The sequence below is a fragment of the Protopterus annectens genome, chromosome 9.part0, assembly GCF_019279795.1.
Source record: "Protopterus annectens isolate FY-2018-M chromosome 9.part0, PAN1.0, whole genome shotgun sequence".
NCBI classification, from domain to species: Eukaryota; Metazoa; Chordata; order Ceratodontiformes; family Protopteridae; genus Protopterus; species Protopterus annectens.
Window position 1 is genome coordinate 1,270,568,581 of NC_056743.1, and position 22,595 is coordinate 1,270,591,175.

The following is a 22,595-nucleotide window of genomic DNA, read 5'->3' on the forward strand; positions in this document are numbered from 1 at the left end:
ATGGATACCATTCTTTTTTGTTCTATCTGCTCCGATGCAGGTCAACAGGGATGGTATTTCAGCAAGCTTATGTGCAAGCCAGTGAATTTGCCATTGCATTCACAGAAGCATTTTATATTACTGGAAGTCCTAAATCAGAGTGAAAGGAAAGAGTGAGTTGTGAATGTGCTGGACAGATGTGTTTTTTTAATAAAATAAGTAAATGTTTAATTTGAAGGGAGATTACATTAAAATAAGTGTATTTAGGTATGCTTGCTGATTGAATGTGGCAATTTTTTTTTTTTTTTTTTTTTACAGGGGTTCTGTAGTCACACTGATTCATATTTCATGGCAGCTACTGAAGTGTCTGGTGGGAGATTCTGGGTTTTATCTCCCAGAGTACAGTGCACTTTATTGTGGGTGGTAAAACCCTTACCACTGATGTAGGTTAAAGCACCTGTGGTTGAGGGGTATGCGTGATAAAATCCTCCACTGGTTGCAGAATGTTGTAGGTTAAGTTCCACCATTGGTGGCTGTGCATTGGTGCATATCAGAGCTTTTATCTCCAAAGCCTTTAAGTTAAATACCTGACAATGATGGAATGTATGATGAGGTTTGCTGCCAAGGAGGGAAAACCTTGGGGTCAGGTCAAAAAGCAGAAGGTCCAAACCTTAAGTCCCACCCCTGTCCGGTATTACTGCTGTAGTACCATGTATGTCTGTTTAAATTTCCATTTTGTTTTGTTTTATTTTCTGAGTTTTGAGTGTGCTGAGCACATACATATGCAGGAATGCTGAGCATTTCCTTGACTTTGACAAATAACACATTTTGTAACTTTGTATGTGCACTTGGGAATGTTAAGATCTTCAGAACCTTGTGGAATGTTAAAATATATTTCAAGACTTCTATCTCTTTCTCTTAAATTACTTTGGCTACTTTTTCCGACTGAGTCTTGCAAGCAAAATTGTTAGACATGCATCATCATCCTATGGTGTGGACATACAAGTTTCACAAGTTAGAATGTGCTCTTGGAGCTTTTGCTCTTTTGAAGAAGAATATAGAGTGCCAAAATAATATGCAGTTACTCATGTCCCCGGATTCACTAATCCTCTGTGTAAGACTTAATAAGTCTTACTCGGACGGAGGCTGCAGTATGACGTCAGCGTGCCATGAATATGCATGAGGGCATGCTGACTCAACCGTAAGTCTTACATGGACCGTGTAAGAAAGCAGGGGGCGTGTCCGACTGCCGAGCAGTCTAAATGTCCACGCCCCTGCAAGTGTTTTAAAACTAAACAAAGCACACACACAAGAGCAAGTCCGCTCAAATGTCCCTGCACCCAACACCACACTCCCTGATATTGTAAACCCCTATCACAGTTCTAAAACGCAAAACATTAAATATATTTTTTTTTAATCCCCAAAATAGCTGCCTGTATTTGCGCGTGTGTGCGCGGGTGTGCCCATTATTTAGCTAGAGTTAGTAATTCTGACATGGAAGAGCATAAGAAAGAATGTTAATGCAAATCACACCAAATAGCAATAGCGTAATGGTAGAGTGTTCGCACAAAGAAGAGGCATTCACGGTTCGAGTCCCACCACTCCCCTTCGTATTTATTTTTTAAATCAGTATATGAAATAATACCTGACAAATATGTTTAAACATTACTAAAAAGCAGTGAAATGGCCAATGTATCAGTGAACAAAATAAATATTTTAAGGATCCTAATATAAAATTGCCTGCAGTTAAGCAGCGCTTCACCCAGCATAATAGAGTTGCCCGAAGTTTAATAGCGCTTTACCTAGCACAATAGAGGTGCCCACAGTTTAATAGCGCTTTACCCAGCACAATAGAGTTGCCCTTAGTTCAATGGTGCTTTACCCAGCACAATGTGTTTGCGCGGACATGCGCGCCGTGCCAACCAGGGCATCGAGGAGCAACATAGAGCAAAGTTGCTTAAATGCAGCCACACCCCCTAGCCTGTCTGGATAGTATGAAAATAAAATGAATGACAAGGTTCGAACCCAGGACTCTGTGCATCAGAAGCAAAGTACAGAATCACTAAGCCATGACAACATAGGGGAAACAGCCACTATTAACATTCATATACTTAAGAATGGTAGTTTAACCATTACTAAGCAGGTCTGCAGTGAGCCGAAAATTTTACAAAATGGCCAGTCACAAAAAAGTGTGGGAAATGCGGCATATTTAAGCCCCACAGGCGGGAATACACGCCATAACTGATTGTAGCTCACCTCTGCAGTTAGAATGTCTGGTGTCGGAGAGGGAACACGCTTCCGAGCGCAACGTTGGGGCATCGAGGAGTCCAAATACATGGTTTGGCTCCTTGTCCACCATCACGAGTCAAGACTCCTGCAGGGCCAGTTCCAAGGGACGGAATACAAGGCAGAGGCTTGGAACCGGTTAGCTCATGACCTCACTAGTGCCACAGGCGTTCCTCGGACTGGTGAGAAGGTCCGTCACCACCATGCAGACCTGAAGAGATGAAAGCAGGACCCCCTGAACCAATGGATACAGGAGGCCCGTGGGATGCGGGATGCCCCACAACTGAGCATGTAGCCATGGAATGCAGTATGTACGAATTGATAATGGAGTATGTATAACGGATAGGTATGTCTCAATATCCCTTCATTTACTTTACAGCTGCAGGTGACCGTGCTATGAATCAGCAAGCCTATGCTGATAGGCTGCGCCACCAGGCAGGTTAGTGATTATTCTGCATGTATTGTTATATAAAATATGGGAGAGAGCATGAAAGAAAGTGTTGTAGTCCAATAATACAGCCATAAAATTGCCTGAATAAGTCCTCTGCATGTACTGTCAGATAAAAGCGTCAGAGAGGCAGAAAAAGAGTGTAGAAACCTATTAAGAAAGGTAACATATGTCTGGAGTAATATCTCTGCAGGCACTGTCATATAAAATAAGTGAGTGAGCCTGAAAAAAGATTGTTCTAACCTATTAATAAAGGTATAATATGTCTTGAACATGTCTGCCATATAAACCGTTAAAAGAAATAATGGAGTGAGCCTGTGGAAAGTGTGTAATGTCATTAATAAATGTCTAAAACCCAGAGTGTGTCTGTGTCACAGAGTCTGAAATGTTGTTGTACCCTTGCAGTATACAAATAGTACTGTTTGAAAAGGTGCTGGCAACCCAGAGTTGTGCAGTCCCATATTTTATTTATTTTATTTTATTTTACATTTATTTTACATTTGTTGACCGGGCTAGTCTGGCTGGATACATGTCCATTTTCAGCAGAGGCCCGAGGAGAAAAGCTCCACTAAATACTAAGTACATTACAAAATATTACAAATGTTTATAAGTAACAAATTAGAAAATCATAACATCACACAGAATGCAAGATAGATTCAGGAGAAGCACATTTCGATGAGCAGTTAATACCATATTAGCAATTTTACATAGAATGTACCTAGGTCGATTAGTACTGTAAAAGGAGAAGAAATAAGACAGATACTAATAGGAAGAGTGAAGGAGAGATGTAGTATGAGAAAGAAAAAGGTTAGCCTGGTGTACTGCAGAAACAAAGCCAATGATTTAGGTAGTACAGTTTAATTTTCTGTTTGAATTGAGGCAGGGATGTAGTCAAAGTTATGTCACAAGGTAAGAGATTCCAGCATTTACCTATAGTGTTAGTGAAAAGAGAAAAGTAAAAAGTAAAAATCATATAAAGTGGGTGATGGAAGTACTAGTAGCTCTGAAACATATATACAGTCCACAACAGGCAGTTACTGGCTGGCATGAATAAGTAAACCTGGCACACATGTAGCATGTTATTTGTAGATAAAGAAATATAAATGCAATCAAGAAATATGTAGCAGTAACATCTGCATCCTGGACAGTTAGTATGTCAGATATAGTTCAGGCATATATTGAACTAGCCAAACCCAGTACACAACCTAATGTATGGTGGCAAGTGTAATAATACAGGTAGGGGATATACACTTGCAGTCACTAGGAATGTAGTGTAGACTAAATTGTCATTATAAGATGTTAACCGAGGTTTTTTTATACACCCTACTGTATGTGCATAAACCATGCAATTCCACATCTCAATGGGTATGTGTAATCTTAAATATTTGTTGGGACATATGTCTTATTCTATAAATATTTGCATTCACGTTGATGCATGTGCCCTGTTTAAACACCACAATCATGGTGGCCTGTTGCTACCAAACATCCCTGCATGCTGTTGGAATAACCACTGTGGTTCAATATATGCATGTGTTATGCTTGCTGTTCAACAGTTGTACCCTTGGTGTGTTGGGTTAATGGGAATATTATTGCATGCTGTTACAAATAATCTGGAATGCTGTTTTGCTTATGTTGTAATTAAACACACCTAATCACAGAACGTATGGGAAGGCCAGTCCCAGCAGACCCACCTGTCCCTCCTCAGCCGGCGAGTGCACCTGGCACCAGCAGGTCCGGTGCCCAGCCTGGGCTCCCCTCCTCCATTGGTCCTGTGCCACCTTCGGGTGGAAGCGCTGCAGGGGATGGGGCTCATCCCCCCATGCAAGCGTGGGCGGAGAAGGGCCACCTGTCACCCTTCAAAGGCTGTGGTGCGTAGGGAAATCCAGCGTTCAGTCTCTGATTCCATACGCCAGCTTGAGGCGAGAGTGGCGCGTCTCACGGGTGAGCCTGCCTGTCCTACGCAGCCCCCAGCACAGCCACCCTCGGGGCTGTGAAGGTTCAGTGGTGACTGCCCATGGGTGGGGATCTCAGTTCCACTGTTACCATATGTGGGCTCATGGGCTTGTGATTTCCAAACATCCGACCCCGTCAATTGTGTCACCCACCCCATGTGTCATACACCGCCCCTGTATGCGTCTTGTCTGTTTACCTTCCCAGCCTGCCTCCCCGGACATACCTACTTCTTCTACCTCACTTCCCACTCTCACCTGAAAAAAAAAAAAAAAAAAAAGGCAATCTGTACCCACAAAAAAATTACGCCCCATACATATGCCCATTTCGCATACATGTCCATCGGACAAACATGTAAGCTGATAATTAGAATTGGCAGTACAACATACTTAGTTGTACTCACCCCTCTCCCATGGGTGGAAGGTTTCAAATTTCACTCCAAATTCCTTGCATATGCACAGCTGTTGCTGTTAAAGAAATGGGCAGCTATGGACCTTCCCTACACCCGTCCTGCACATCCTGAGCTTGTTTACTTACTGTGTGTCCCTCTTTGTGCCCCCTGTTTTCACTACTTTCCTATCTTCCCCATTTTCTTTTCTTTAAAAGAAATTAGCGCGGGGGTTAGCAGGATTAAGCACTTTTAAGCAGTAGTTAGTGGGTTTGCACCAGTGTATGCATGTGTGCGCTTAGCTAAGCATTGCTAAGTGTCACGCAAACCCGCGCACAACTGCTTAAAAGTGCCTTAGTCATTCTATGGCAGGGCCCTTGTACTGCTCAGCAGCAAAATAAAATACCCATGTCAGTCTCGAACCCCAGACCTTGGACTCACAAGACTGCATGAAGTACCACTAAGCCACAGCAGATATACAATAATGTGGTGCTGAAAGAAATATATCATGCATTACAGTGAGTGAATGTAAAGGGAGAATAGGAATGGCATAACACAAATCTTGTTCTGTGGCCCTTAACCAGCAAGTGTTGTGGAATTGCTTGACATTACTGTGAAAAGAGAACCAGCCATGCTAGTAGGGAATAATGTTACAGTAGCACCTTACAAACCCCACACAGTATCAGAGCAGGATAAACACTGGCATATTTGAATAGGTCAGAGGCCAGACCTCCCAACTGTGACTGATTTACAGGGATGTCCCTGATTTGCAAACAAATGTTAGCTGTGCCCCTCTGACTCCCTGTGAAATGTACTAACAGTAAGCAGAAAGGTGGGGAATCTCACTTAATGAAAAATGTCAATAAATGAGAGTAGACACTGCTTGCACATCAGAAAAGGTGTAGTAATACATATGCTCCGAATCCCCCAAAGTCTCAACAGCAAAATATCTTGAATATATCACAGGTATCCCACTTATATGTACCTTTCCCTATTTACCTGAGAGTATCTGAGGCCTGGGAGTATCTGAGGCCTGGAAGTGTCAGAAACACACAGGCATATCAGCTTGTCTGCTGTTACACACTCAGCAAATAGCTGTAGAATGAATTCCACAAGCATGTCGGTATGTAGGAGTACACCACAGAAATATCAAAGGATGTAGCCATGTACTGCTGGCAACCACCTGTGACAATGCCATTGTTCAGGTGCTGAAAAGACTGGTGTGGTGCACAGTCAAAGGATACTAGGCTAACCTCTGTCTACCATCTGGATATGTCCACAGGTGGGAGCTACTGAGACAGACTACTAGCCTTTATAGACTAACAGGTACACAGCAACTCTGCATGTTCAGCAAGATAAACAGCACACGATAATAAATAATGCTCTCCGCAGTTCTGCACCCCTACCCAAAAGTACCATATACCTGTGTAGTCAGGTACACCCACGGGTGTAGGTAGGCATACACAGTACTGAAATATGTCCAGTTGTCCTGAGCAGACTGCGCTAATGTCAACACAAACAAACCACAAACTGTTCAGAAGTGAGTAACGTACTAATAACAGTATAGCAGTTCACAAACAGTGCATGTGCCTGATATTCATAATTGGTAGTACAACATACTTAGTTGTCCTCACCCCTCTCTCAGGGGTGGAAGGTTTCAAATTTCACTTCTAATGTATTGCATATGCATAGCTGTTGCTGGTAAAGAAACGGGCAGCTATGGACCTTCCCCACACCCATCCTGTACATCCCGAGCTGGTTTCCCTACTGTCTTGCCCTCTTTATCACCACATATCTATCTCCCCATTTACTTTTCTGTCAAAGAAATGAGTGCGGGGGTTAGCGAGAGTAAGCACTTGTAAACAGTAGTAAGCGGGTTTGCACCAGTGTGTGCATGTGTGCGCTTAGCTAAGAGTCGCACAAACCCACTTACAACTGCTTAAAAGTGCCTTAGTCACTGTGTATGACAAAGCCCTTGTACTGCTCAGCAGCAAAATAAAATACCCTTGTCAGTCTCGAACCCCACACCTTGGACTCACCAGTCTGCATGAAGTACCACTAAGCCACAGCAGATATACAATAACTTGGTGCTGTAAGAAATATATCATGCATTACAATGAGTGAAAGTAAAGGGAAAATAGGAAAGCCATAGGAACACATTGCAATAACTACTGTTGTATGCCAGTTAATTCTCTAATTCGAAAAGAAAGTACATACCCACATGTATCCAGTGTTAGCATTAGGAGGTGTGAGTAAACTTACACACTGAGAAGAGTGCACTGGAAGAAGCAACAGTCAGGTTTCAGTACAACATGCATATCACTGGCTACAACCCTAGCTTCAGATATGAGACATATACCAACCTTCTGACTGAGACAACAGTGTCCACAGCAAACAAGCATAGGCCCCACCTTGCACAACTGAAAGGGCTACGCCTACCTAACCTAGCATTTTATAGCAGTGTCCTGCAATCACAGTGAGTACTGCAATTACCACACAGCAGGCTGCATGCAATTACTAAATGGTGGGCACCAACTGGTTCAGAGGCCATCACATGCACATGTGCAGATACCTAGAAAAGCAGCCTGTACTTGCTTTCCACACATGCAATAATATCATTGCACCAACTGAGAGAGAGCGAGAGAGACAGAGACAGACAGATGGAGACAAACAGGCTGTAAGAGACAGACACTGAAAAGAAAGACTAACACACAGAGGAAACCAAAAATAAAAAAATAAATAAATAAATCAACAGCTACAACAGACGGAGGTGAGGAATACAAAGGTAAGGTATGTAACAGATGTGTATTTGCTGGCATCCGAATGATGTGTCTGAAGGGTACTCTACATACTGTGAATCATCCATATGTGGCAGCAGTCTGTATCTATATGTATATGCACATGTGCATAGGGCAAGGGACATACTGCAACTGTTAGTGAAGGCTGGACATATATATGTTGTTGAAGGTTGCTATGTGCACATATGTATGTAGGTTGTAGTGTGTGGCATTGCAGACAGCAAGCAGTGCCGGTATATGTCATGTGGTGGTTAAACACTGTGGGACTGAGCTACAGGCAGTGAAGCCTGCTACAGCTATATGGCCTGAGGACAGCAAAATGCATTCTGCACAACACTGTGCCGTATTATTACATAACCGTATGTCTCACAACTGTTGCATAATTGACATCCCCACTATGAAAGGTGGGCAGTATATGTGCCTATATGTGCATCTATATGTACAGCAATGGATGTATACATGTATGTGTGTATATATATATATATATATATATATAATGTATGTATATATGTATGTACGTGTATATATATATATATATATATATGTATGTATATATATAATATATATATATATATATATATATATATATATATGTGTGTGTGTATATATTGATGTATAGATATATATACATATATAGATATATATATATAGAGATATATACATATATAGATATATATTGATATATATATTATAGATATATATGGATATGTACAGATATGTATAGATATCTATAGCTATGTATATATATATATATATATATATATATAGAGAGAGAGAGAGACACGGGGTCATGCGTACTGCAACAGGTTCCTGTTGACCAAGGCATGGACTGAACACCAGTGTTGGCACTGCAGTGCCATACCCCATTCCAAAACAGTAACTACCACAGAGGTGGTAGCCTGCCTAACACTGAAGGTGTCAGAAGGGAACATGGGACACAGGTGGACAGTAGCCTCCCCTTTGATAATCACAGTGCCACACTAGTCTTGTAATCTGTCTACATGGTACGTGTCATCACAAAAGGTGTGTCATCCAGGGAAATATAGATCAGTGTTCCCCTCTACTCATCACAATGCCCCATGTGGTATGTACCTCACATAACAACAACAGCAAGTGGAAAGGCCACAGACATACCTCACAAAGAGTAATACTGCCCTCAAACACATGCCCTATGCAGACTGACTCACAAAACCACAGCTAGAGTGCGTTGCATACCGCCCACCCAGAGGTTACCTCTGCCGGACATGACAGAGGTATGTCACACCCATAGCAGTCGGCCAACCACCATGTCAGCACCTCACAATCCCTCCGGGCTGCATGCCCTAGGGCCCTAATCCTCGCCACCTCACTAAACAGCTCATGCTGGAGGTACAGGTTCCTATCCACAAATATGCCATACTCTGGACTAAACCACCCAGCATTAACAAACAAGGCTCCTCATTAGCAGATGTCATACATACCCCTGATGATTGTTTGGGAGATAGGTAATATTCCCTGGGAGTCACCTCTGTGTATCCGGTTGACAGGAGCAAGTGAAATCACATTACATGTGTGTCAAAGGCCAGGGTAGCATATGGCTAGGCTGCTCTAGGCCCTAGGGCCAATAGCGTATTACCTACCTATGACACAATGCACACACACATGTACTCAGTGCAATACCTGCTATGTGAGGTGGAATGAGTGTGACAGTGAATGTGTGCAAGGGCTGTAAAGGTGTGATAGCTTAGTGTGAGGTTATTTCTGTCATGGTAATTTGTGTCCTAGGTGTGAGGCCAGAGAAAGATGTGTCAGTTATTGGGATGCAGACATAGTAGGATGGCATATGTTGTGACATAGTTCCTTGTGTACGACTGTGATGTCCCATTGTAGGCTGAAGCAATATATGTATGCTCAGTAAGTGGTACTGCTGGTGAATCCAGCTCACATATGAACTGTTGTACTACCTGAAGCTGTAGGCCTAAACAGCACAGTATGGTGTATGTTCACATTCCCTGGTAACACTGTCTTGTGTGTTTCCTGTAGTCTGCACAGATTACATACCTCAGGCATAGGTATCTGTAAGTAGGGGCACACAGTACTGTAAGGTACACCGGTAATGCTCATCTGTGTCGGCATACATTTGTGTGTTGTATGTATGTCTGATGTGTGTGTAATGATGCCTGTACCATGCCCGCAATCACATGTGTGTTACAGGGTATGTGTGTGTGTACCGAGCAGCATGTATACTCTGTTACAGCAGTATGCCAGCTATATTAACAACCGTGCACATATGTTAGGTAGGGGTATTGCATCAACGACTAGGGTGGTTTACTGTTAATACTGTAAATGTACTTTACATTCATTGCATTGGGTGACATATTTCTTCATGCATTAGCTTGATATATACCCCCATGGCGAGGCTGTGCGTTGTATCCCAAACAGTGTGCCGAGTACTGGTGTATACTGGTTTGTTATATGGAGTGTGGCAGGCACTGTCATCCAGTTGTGGGCTGAGCACTGATATGTGGTATTGAACGTGTGTATCCTCTGACAGACAAACTGATGCTATATATGGCAGTTAAGTGATATCTGTACTTAATAATGTTAAGTGTGCCACATGACTTGCTCACACATATCATTTAATTGTCTTCCAGGGTTATGGCTCATCAGCGCAATCCGTCATATACAGCTGCGGAGGAACAGGAAATACACAACAGCCTGGTGCAGCACTATACACTGCTGTTTTCCAGGGCCAGCCGGCACCAGCATGAGCGTACTGCACTGTGGCAAGATCTTGTTCGTCGGGTAAATGACATAGGCATGCATAACCGGACATATGAGCAGGTACGCCATCACTGCAGTGATTTAATTAGACATGTCCGGCGGCGTGCGTCTGATATCCATAGACAACAGCTTGCCACAGGTGGTGGGGCAGCCATACATCCCCCCTCACCAGAGTGGATGAGCTGCTCCTAAGAGTGGTGGCTCCTGGCCTACAGCAGCAACAGCATCACACATGTGTCTTCATGGAGGCTGGAGCCACCCAGCATGATGACATGGAGCATGCAGGTAATATGCCCTAGCTGTAGTCTACTGTTACCTGTATTGCTAGAATATGCATATGTGAGATGTGTACTGTGTGTTCAGCAGTTGTGCTGCCTATTGTGTGCAATACTAATATTTGGAATAGTATCTTGTACACCTGTGACTGTTGACTGTTGTTCTACTGTAGTTTAGCACACTCACAGTAGCAATGCCACAGTTGTGGCCACTGACAAACTGTGTCATATTCTTGTAGGTGCCTCTGGTGTGACAGCAGGGCAGACTATTCATGCTGATGAGTGTGTTAGCACTTTAATATTGGTAATGACATGTGCATGTCATAGGTGAGGTGTAGGCCATGTACACGTAACACACCTACGCATAATGCATGCTGTGTGTGTTTGCTGTGAGACATTTAACATCTCAGTAAAGTCAGTAGCTGCCTCAATCACATGCAATGCACAGAGCAGCAGACACATTTGTGGCAACAATGTACTGCACATTGGATATGCATAGTTGCTACAGCTGTACACAATAGAACATGTTTATCGTACGCAGTACATGAAAACATGCTACATTTGGCATTACCACACACCCGCTGTAAGGTCACACTTCAGTATCCCACATGTCATGCATACACACATGATGTACCTCAGGGGTAGAGGCCTATCATGGGGCTGTGCAACACTCTTCAACACATAACACAGTCATGTTAGACAATGCTCCCTATTGAGTACCTCACACACCCATGTACAAAGTGGCTGTGTAATTGTGAACGTAGCCACGGCACTGCAGTTCAGGTACAGCATGCTAGGCGATGGTCTTGCACACATTAGTAGCTGTGATTGGCCACGAGATGCATGATGATGATGGCACAGGGTACTACACCCCATCCAGTTACATTGACCACAGTACTACTCATAGCAGTCATTGCTGTGCACCTCAATGTTGTGTGTGTGCAAACATATACACCTATACACAATATGCATAGCATGTTATGTGTGTGATTACATATGCCAGTATACACAATATGCACAGCAGTCGCCATCCGAACAAAGTGTCACATATATGTCCTGGAATGCTAGTGGGTGTATAGGTCACATGGCACACATTGGGTATGTGTGGTGTTTAATGTTGCAGTCGTGTAGCATGCCATGCCATGGCTGGCACAGACATATCTGCAATATGTCCCACACTCACCATAACCACTGTACACTGGCCATGTCGAGCATTGGGATTCCTTCACATCAACATGCACCACTCATCCCGTGTGTGTACATAGCATGCATATGCTACACCTGTGCCCACTATTATCTGCTATGGACACAGACACTGTACTCAGACATGGAAATGTATGTGTCACACAGATAACACATGCAGCCATGGCATGTATACCTGTGAGTGATGGTGCACAGGGCATTGCAGAGCTGATAATACTTGCACAGCAATGTTGTGTCCATGTACACATTGTGTTCCAGGGTGTAGCCAATCACTGAACAACTACACAGTTGCATCAAAGCCATGTACACTGCCATGAAATAGGGGCGTCTACACTTGCACTGCATGGTCTTGTGCAACACATATTCTGCATGCTGACACGTATGTGGTGACTGTTTGCCTTGTGATACTGACACCCACCTTCACCCACTATAGAGTATGTGTTGGATTGCTGGTGTGTGTGTGTATGTGCTGTAGTGAGGAGTGTATATGTGTGCATGTGTTTATGTGTGCATGTGTTTATGTGTGCATGTGTTAATGTGTGCATGCATCATGTGCAGACTGTAAAGTATGTTTCCCGTCTTCCTCTCACAGGTGCTGAGTTAGGGGTGGCCGAAAGCAGCAGGGAACCTGAAGCCACTGCCACAAATAGTGGTGATGATGAGACATGTATTCTGGCACAGGAAGGTGTGACAGGATCTGTCGTTGGTCCGCCAATCGACAGTAAACAGCATTCAAACCTACTTATGCGCGCACTCATACTGTCAATACATCCCTCATCACCAATGGCCATAGGCGAGGGACAGCATACAGTTGGCATTGACCAGGAGAGTGTGGTACCCATGGCACTTGCATCCCCTCACAGCAGCCATAGCCGGATTCCTGGAATGGTACCACATAGGCGGAGGTCCAGGGGTTCTCTGGGGGCAGCGCTGGTTGTATTGCCCCTGGCAGACGTGCCCTCACAGGTCTTACAACGTCCAGTATGTTCCGGGCTGTAATGCAGGCTCAGGCACGTATGGAACGGTACACCAGACAGGGACTTTGGGTGCAGAGGGCCCATTACACCACTATCAATGACAGCATCCGTGACCTTGCCGGTGCCATCCAGAATTACACCGAAGTCATTGATGGGCATTGGGGGGAGACAGAAGATGCCCTCCACAATATGTCTTCCATGAGCCAGGACCGTGCGGGATGGTTGCGACGTCGACACGGACGCATGCCAGCAACAGCTGGCAGTGGTCGCGAATGGCCCACAGTTCACAGTCGCTCCCGTAGTGGCAGTACCAGCCCCAGCCATGCTGGGGCTGGCCTGTCCATTAACTGTCCCAGTAGACCACGTGCACATGGCTCTGGCGGGTCCAGTCGTCATACCTCTGATGACAGTACCCATTCAGGGTTGGTACCCGATACTGTCCGTAGCACCCCTGCCAGGCACAGGTACGGTGTCCGTGGCCGGAGACAGTGATCTGTACAGCCTAGCAGGTACAGTCTGTGGCTGTCCCACAAACTACCTTATATGGCAGCCACATGGTGGAGCTGTGTGCATGCAGACACACACACACATTAACCAAACAACTAGGGCTCAAACATACACACACATTACATCAACATTGGCCCATGCTGAATTGTTGCCCCACACACACACACACACACACACACACACACGTCAATTGGATGGGTCAATGTCAGGCTCTGACAAACAACAACATACCCTGCGCATATGATGATACCTGTGTCGCCTCCTGTCATCTGTAACATTGATGCAGGAACAGGCTAACATGGTGCTGATGCACAGGGTGACATTATAGCAGTATAGCAATATTAGCATGTTGTCAACAGGAAAGTGTAATGACATCCTTGTAGGTATGTCTCAGCAGGCATTATGCATCAAAGCTCTGATTGTCAATGTAGCATTGTTTACACCACTGTTAGGTCTGAGTATGTATTGTCCACCCATGTGCCACTTGGCTGAAGTGTAATGTGTTGCCAGCATGTGTTAGTGAGTGGACAGTACGTGTGTGCTGTGTGCAGTACAGATTAACAAGTGTACATCTGTGAACATGGTGGGTGCGCACTGTCTGCATGTACGTGCATGGTGGGCACATGGGACGTGTGGCATACCCTCTTGTACACATTGTTAACATTTCATAGTATCTTTCAATGGCCAGTATGCATTCTACTACAGTTATGTACTAACATGGGTCCACATGGTGTGTATGACATGGGTTGACACTATGCTGTGGGTGATACTGTTAATATCTGTCAATGATTTGCGGTCTGGTAGTATACACAACCTCAACAGCATGACTATCAGCAATCATTGGATGATGTCCTGACAAATGATACACAGTTGTAGAGAACTCAGTAACAGTTGGATCCTTCCGGTGCTATACTCTAACACTAACCAGTGGTATTGACCGCCACCCATTCCTGGGACCACACCTGTTTGGCATATAGCCCTCTTAGGTACATGCAAACACACTAGGGATGTGTCCATCCACATCTGGAAATGCATGCATTGGCCTACAATGCATTCCCTGGATGGGTTGCATATCCTACACAAAGGTATCATACAGACAGATACCTGCTGTCTGATGCATGCTGTATAGTAGTAAGCCGGCTTTGGCATAGTCATCCACATTTACTATACATACTCTCCCGTCAGTACCACATTGATGGTAGACCTCAACATGTATGTTGGGTACCAATGTGTACATATAGCCTCGTGTTATGTCATGTGTCCCCTGGTATCCACATATCCATAGGTATTGTGGAGTCCCCCGGTGTATCACTTAAGACATTAGAGGCCTGAATGCATATCCACAAGGCAGTTGTACACCTATACACATTGTCCATTATTGCCAGTCGTTGTTCTGTATGAACATGTCTGACATATGCCCCAGGCATATACCCTCACTCACACTACTCTTTAGTAACTGTCATGGGTGTGTGTGGCACAGATGACCTTGGTCACAGATCACAACAGTGGACGGCCGTGTCACAAACGTACATATGTGACTTACGATCTGAGAAGCAGCGGCACGACCTGTCAATGGAAACAGATGTATTCATGTAGTATGCAGGCTTCACACCTATGTACTGATTGAGTGGACATGTACACATATATATTTGCCACGCAGATACCTGATGTGTGCAATGCACTTACTGTTTTAATCATAATATGTCCTACCATAGTAAAACCAAAATCCACACCACATTGACCAACAGTGACACACACACTATCAGTGTTTGCAGGATTCAAACCCCTACCTAACTATGTTATGATACTAGTGAGAGACGCATTAACATGGCGCGCTATTTGCTTTACTGGCTAGTTTCCCTTCTCCGTCTGTATTTGTAGGATGGTGACATCATCAGACTTTCCAAAGAGGAATGTACCTCTTTTAGTGAGTTTTCCCAGTCTCCAAAAAGGGCACTCCTCTCAAAGAAAACTGCACACATACACCCCCCCCCCCCCACACACACACACACACACACACACACACACACACACACGCACAGTGTTTGCAGGATTCAAACCCCTACCTAACTATGTTACGATACTAGAGAGAGACGCATTAACATGGTGTGCTGTTTGCTTTACTGGCTGGTTTCACTTCTCCTACTGTATTTGTAGGATGGTGACATCATCAGACTTTCCAAAGAGGAATGTACCTCTTTTAGTGAGTTTTCCCAGTCTTCAAAAAGGGCAGTCCTCTCAAAAGAAACTGCACATATACACCCCCCCCCACACACACACACACACACACACACAAGTCAGTGTTTGCAGGATTCAGACCCCTACATAACAATGTTATGATACTAAAGAGAAACGCATTAACACGGCGCGCTATTTGCTTTACTGGCTGGTTTCCCTTCTCCTGCTCTATTTATAGGATGGCGACATCATCAGACTGGACATGGTGATGTGTGCACACTTCGTTTTATGCCATTCCAGGAATGGTCCATGTGGGTCAGCAGGTGTCAACAGCTTGAACAGGACCTCATAATCCTTACCTTGTGTGATCTATCTGTGGACACATTGACATTCCTTCATATGTCAACACATAGTTATGCACAGCTTGTTGGTTTTCTGGATACTACATGTGTCTGGGATGTTAATAAAGGGCTATTCAAAGTCTATGTGAGACATGTGTAGCTGTGTTCAGTGATGTATGTCCTGGGTGGCTGCCTTTCAAACAGTCTAGCATGTTTGGGAACCATGATCCACACATGAACATACCACAGTTGGTAGGGTTGTGTGTATGTCAGCTTCCAATAGCTCTGTTTATGACTTCAACCATGATGGACTCCATGACCTTGCAGATCAGACTTCATAGGCATACTGGACTGAATTTCCCATGGTATGTTGTGCACCAACACTTGTGGGGAGTGCCATATGTTGCTGTAACACATTCAACGGTTCCACATCCTGTGTAGGGGGTGAGGCTCAGCTGACTGTTCAGGTGCAGAATCTGTTCTGTAGTTTATGCATGACACATATTGGGAATCAATGTATTCCACTTGCTGCCATGCTTTTGGCATTGGGGGTAGCTGCTCATCCATTCTACATGTGATATTTCCTGGTATGATGATATGGACTATCGTCAGTTGGAGGTGGGTATGTATATATGGGCCTGTCTGTCAGGATGTCAGCATTGTCAGTCAGGTACAGTTGGCCCAGACTCAAGACTTATATGGGTGTACATTGCTATTTATGAGATAGCTGAAGGAGGTGTCATGATTCAGTCTGGACTCCTTCTCAGCTACTCTTTACAAAACACCAACGAACCTGAGCACTAATCCCTGTTCTACTCTTTTACACACTTAACACCCTACTGATCCTTTGTGATCAGGCTACAGAGTATGTCATCATAATATCCTGGCATGTCCAGGGGTCGGTTTTGTGTGTACTCTCCAGTCCAGCTGATGAATATTGTGATGTTGACACAATGTCACATCTGCCTCATGTACACAGACAACCCTCTCCTCCTCCCAACAAACTCAGATATATGTATGAGATGCACCTATATAGACATACAGGGTGCTGAATTCTCTCGACCCATGACTGGCACAGTCTATCAGGTGGTGAAGGTAACCACACACACCACATATCAGTGTCACATATCCTCTAGCGACAGCACTCAAACCACATTATCACACATAGACATACTCGGATGCTGTAAATGAACTCTGCCTAAGCAGCAGAGACCTGCAAAGCAGACACACACACAACTGCTACCCCACTACAATACCCACATATCACATAGTTCACAATGTCAGTGTGCCACACAGTCACTGCCCTTCGGGCTAAACAACATATCTAATGCACTTGTAATAGGCAACACTTATTGTCAGACACACTGACGTACCACTCACCAGCCCATACAAGGGAATAATCACTTTGGGCTGTCTGTCGGGTGCCAGGATCTGCCACATAACACATGCAGTCAGGTCACTCCAAAGCAAGTACAGGACTGGCACCACCATTGTCCATGCTGGTGCGTAAAACCTCAGATGTTACTCCCTGGACCACATGACATAATACATGGAGGAACACTCTGATCATTTAGCCAAGGCCTGTATGACCCTGACCTTGTCTAGCATCTTACACCCATCAATTATGATATCATAGTATACAGACAAACATATTACATTTAACAGTTGGCTAACAAATTGGTGTCATTCATAGGGGATACAGTGTCTGTCAGCCTGTGGTGACATGCTCGACATGCCACGTAGCTTCACTATAGACAGCTTGCACCTGTCACCCTTGGACTTTCGAATGCTGGCTAAGGCTCTTGCTACCACCATAGTGCCTTTTTTAAGCGGGGCTCAAAAGACAAACCCACCTCCATAGACATTACAGGTTAAATGAAACTAAGGGTAATGCTGCTCAACACCAGATGTGTTACCCTCATATTGCGGCCACTCAGGACTCTCCTCAGTATGGAGGATAGCGATATCTGTGCACTAACAGACGCCTGGTTCAGGCTCACTTATGCACACCAGCACTACCAGGTTATGTTTCATACCATGCTTTCTTACCACAAGACTTGGAACAGACAGCACAACTAGGGGGAGTATCCATATACATCACAGATACACACACCTCCGGGTTAGTAGCACTGCACAAAGCATCACAGACCATACATATACAACTACCATTGTGCAAAACTGCCTTTCAGTTTGTTGCCTGCTACAGACCACCCTCCCAAACTCAGGAACCACACTCTGCTTTCATGGGAACTATGGAAAGTATGAAGGTCTCCACAAACACCATTATATTGGGTGACTTCAAATGCACAAATATTGACTGGGGATACTACTCAAGCCCCAACACCCTCGCCCAACAGTCGCTACAATTTGTAGACTCATATGCTATGGCACAACCAGTCAGCACAGCCACAAAGGGGAATACATATTGGACCTGATCATCACCAACATGGGGACTCTATGTTCCACACCAGCGATATACCCCTCATTGGTAAGGTCATAACATACATGTATCTCACTGGACATACATATACCCTCCACACACCCCTCCTGGGTAATCTTGGTGAACTTCTCATGAGCCAACGTCTCACTTCACCAAAGCAAGGTGGTATCCTTCAGAGACCCTGAGACAGTGGCAAATACGACTCAGACTGCTGAATCCTTTACATACACATTCTATGGACACCTAGTGGACTGCATGGATTGTGCTATCCCAAATAACAACAGGACTCACTCCTGCAATGGCAGGGGACCTGTCTGGTAGACCCCAGCCATTAATAAGCTGTACAACATCAGGAGGAAGCTACTACATGATAGAGCACAATCCCAGACGGGGAAGGCATCTGTGATCTGTACTAGCAGACAGCTACGATTACTCGTGAACTTTTCTAAGGGCCGCTTCTACCGGACAATTGCACCAGACACATAGGACTATCACACGGCCTTCTTCAGTTATGTCAGGAACCTGGGTGGACACTCACTGATATGCTGTGAGTTAGTGCATACTGACTAAACTTACCTGAACCCACTGGCATTGCCAGCATCCTGGCAAACTGGTTCAGTGCAGATGTCTCCCCCCCCCCATCTCCCCTAAGGAGCAACTATCCATCCCAACAGAGTGTAACCTCCCTGACATCACACAGTAACAGGTGAGTGCTGCCCTCCCCAAAGCGTACATCACAGCATCAATGGGACCAGACGGTGTCCCGGCCTGCATCTTACACGAGCTTCATGACAGACGTAACCCTCACATTACATCACTGTTCAATATCGGAGTTACTACAGGATATGTACCCAAGGAATGGCGTACAGCGACAGTGGTCCCACTCCACAGAGTTGGTGCCACAACAGACCACAGACAATATTGCCCTATAAGCCTAACTAGTCTGTTCTGCAAAGCTATGGAGCGTATTGTCATGGGACTCCTACACATAGACATCGGGAACCTACAGACGCTGTGTCCTACACATTTTAGCGTTGTTGTGGGCAGATCTTGCCTCTTGAACCTGTTTGTATTCTTTAAACGGTTAACGGGTCCATCGACATAGGGATGGTTGTCCACACAGCCTACTTGAACCTTGCAAAACCCTTTAACACAGTAACCCACTGGGCCATTATTTATAGGCTCACCAGCGTAGATATGGACACATATCTCACACCATGGATTGCTACCTGGATCAGGGATAGCACCCACATGGTCAGAATTGCAGGTGCCATGTCTGACTATACACCAGTTACACGTGGCATCCCACACGGCTCGGTCCTGGGACCTCTCTTGTTCAGTATATATTTGTGTGACGTACAGGTTACCACAGGGGGAATATGGCTGACCATGTTCGTACTTGACTGCAAACTGGGTGCCATAACCAACTTTCCAGCTGCCACATGCATACTCAAACAGGGTCTAACAGAGATGGATGACTGGTACCTGAGCCATGGCCTACAGCTAAATGCCATTAGTTGCATAGTCATCCCCTTTGGGAATAACAACATGCCCACACATTACCACATAGGTGTAGTACTCCATTACATATGGTAGGAGTTGTTAGGGGTTTGAGGACATGACTTGTTCGTACTGTCGCCTTTGACAATCACGTTGCCAAAGTGGTTGGACAGACCTTCTATATAGGCCACCTTATCCCATATGGTTTCACATTTAGATCGAGTGAGGTCATTGTGCCCCTATACTCATCACAACCATGCTTGGTTACAATGCCACATTTGGGGTGTACCTTACTCAACACCTGCAGCAACTGTACTGGCCACAGAAGTTCCTCACCAACCATATCTAGGGACTCACACGGTTGCCCTGCACAGTTCGAATGCATTAACTCCAGCTCTACTCAGTCGCTTACCACCTACTCGGATATGATGTGTGCCTGTTGACATGCTCCACCTCAGGATATCAGACTCCCTTGGAGCTACACACTCCATGATCATATGTTTACCCCTGGGATATCTTCTGTGTCCCTGCTAGACAGAGGCACACTAGCCTAAACGTACATGGGCTATCTTGTGTGACCTACTATTCACACGCACAGTGTAGTAATCTAACAGGGTTGCGAATACCAAACACACTCTGGCTAGGCTTGTACATGCCCTAGGGCAGATAGCCTAGTATCAACCTCTGAACCTATGCTAATGTTCTGGATGCACAATGTTTATTGCTGATACTGTTTGCAGGTCTTTATCGTCTTTGCTTTACCAGTTTCTATGAACAACTTGGGTATCTGCAGAACATATTTGATTATGACAGGGTTCCACTATATTATATATGTGTCTGTTGTCATATAACTGTGTGCACAGGGCGGATTTCTGGATAGTGAGTGTGGCCCACTGCTGTACTCAGACATGGCGTAAGTGTGTGAGCATGCCCAGTTCAGGCTTTCCGTGTTTTGTTGCCTGACATTTGTCTCATTTATTCAAGTGTGTGAGCATGCCCAGTGTGACCTTTCAGTATGCTGCTATCTGAGGTCCACTACATTTGTTGATGTGTGTGAACATGACCAATATTAACATTTATACTGTGTGTGTGTTGGAAGTCAGGTTCTGTTCTTACTGCAGGACTCGCCTTTGTGTCATAACTCGACAGGGATTATGCTGTGCCTGCAGGGTTTCCATGAGATACTTTGCATAGACTTATCAACATTCCTTCATACAGGCTGACCACTGCAATACTGTCATGGTTTAGTCGTTCAGTACTTTAACTATAGTGCACAGTATCCTGGGTTCGAAGCCCATCACTACTTTATATTTTCATACTGAGCAGAGCAGACTGCTTAAGGGCCAGTTAAGCACATATGAGCATGTTGGCTTTGGTTCAGCTATGCCCTACTTAGACCAGGCTTGTCCGACATTGCTGAATATTCACCAACATTGCTGGACGTTGCCCAATATTACTGAACATTGACCACAGTTGTGCTAGTTGGTGTGTGTGATTTTGTTTGCATATGCTACATGGTGGTAAATGCTGTTTAGCACTGCTTTATATTGCTTAACACATGGCAATCATGCCACAGGTGGTGCTGCAGGGCTTCTATTAGCTTACTGCAGTGTCTGTTGTGAGAAACATAATGGACTGTTGTTTACAGAGTTTTAAGTGCTAGGCTGGGCTGGGCTAGTGTACTGCCTGTGTAATTGCCTGATTCTGATTGTTTTCATCTGCTAGTACTCCCTGGTAGCTTCCTACTATTTGTTGTGCTTCCTTTTTCCTTTCTGTTTCCTCGGGGGGGGGGGGGGCAGCACCATGCACACAAGAGCATACATGCTCACAGCAGCTCACATGCGTGCACACATGCTTACACGGACTAAAACTTGCTTATTCGGGTTAAAACGCGCGCACACCAGCGCAAACGCGCTTACAACTCTTTAAACAGCCTTATACATGCTTACTCCAGCTTAAACGCGCGCACTCACGCTTACATGCGCGCACTCTCTTACTCGGGTTTACAGGCATGCACACACGTGCATACACACTCAACTTTGGTGTTATCCACTGCATACACCTTCCATTTCTTGCCTTTACCTAGCCTACCTCTTTCCATGATGTGTAAATGACAGTTGACACATGCCACTCTGCTCCAATGAGCTTCACTTCTTTCATACATACCCCACTCGTGATGTCACCTATCCCCTTATCCTACTCCTACACTCCACTGACTGCTCATTTGCTATGTAAACTTGCGATTCACTATCCTAACCCTCCTTTGCATAGGATTGCCTACTAATGCTTGGTTACATCTCTTAGACTGAGCTTTCCCCCTTAGCAACCTCTACTCGGTGGCCATGTTGTCTTCAGCCTGCCATTCCCTTGCATTGTACATTAACAATTTAAATAAAATCCACATTTGTGGGTTTTAATTTTTAGTTTTCTGGTTTTTAGAGCACAGCTTGTTTGCGCTGTGCTACGCTTAAACATCGGAAATCGGAGGAAAAAATTATTTTTTTTCATATTGCATCGGGAAACATTGCCAATGGCCATATATTTGGCCATTGGCATGCTTCC

The 22,595-nt window shown here is 44.7% G+C and overlaps 1 protein-coding gene across 5 annotated transcripts in view; it reads left to right on the plus strand.

Moving 5' to 3' along the window:
- LOC122811991 (fumarylacetoacetate hydrolase domain-containing protein 2-like) overlaps positions 1-22,595 on the plus strand; it is a 300,331-nt gene that overhangs the window by 237,851 nt on the left and 39,885 nt on the right. The gene's annotated exons all lie outside the window — the stretch shown is intronic.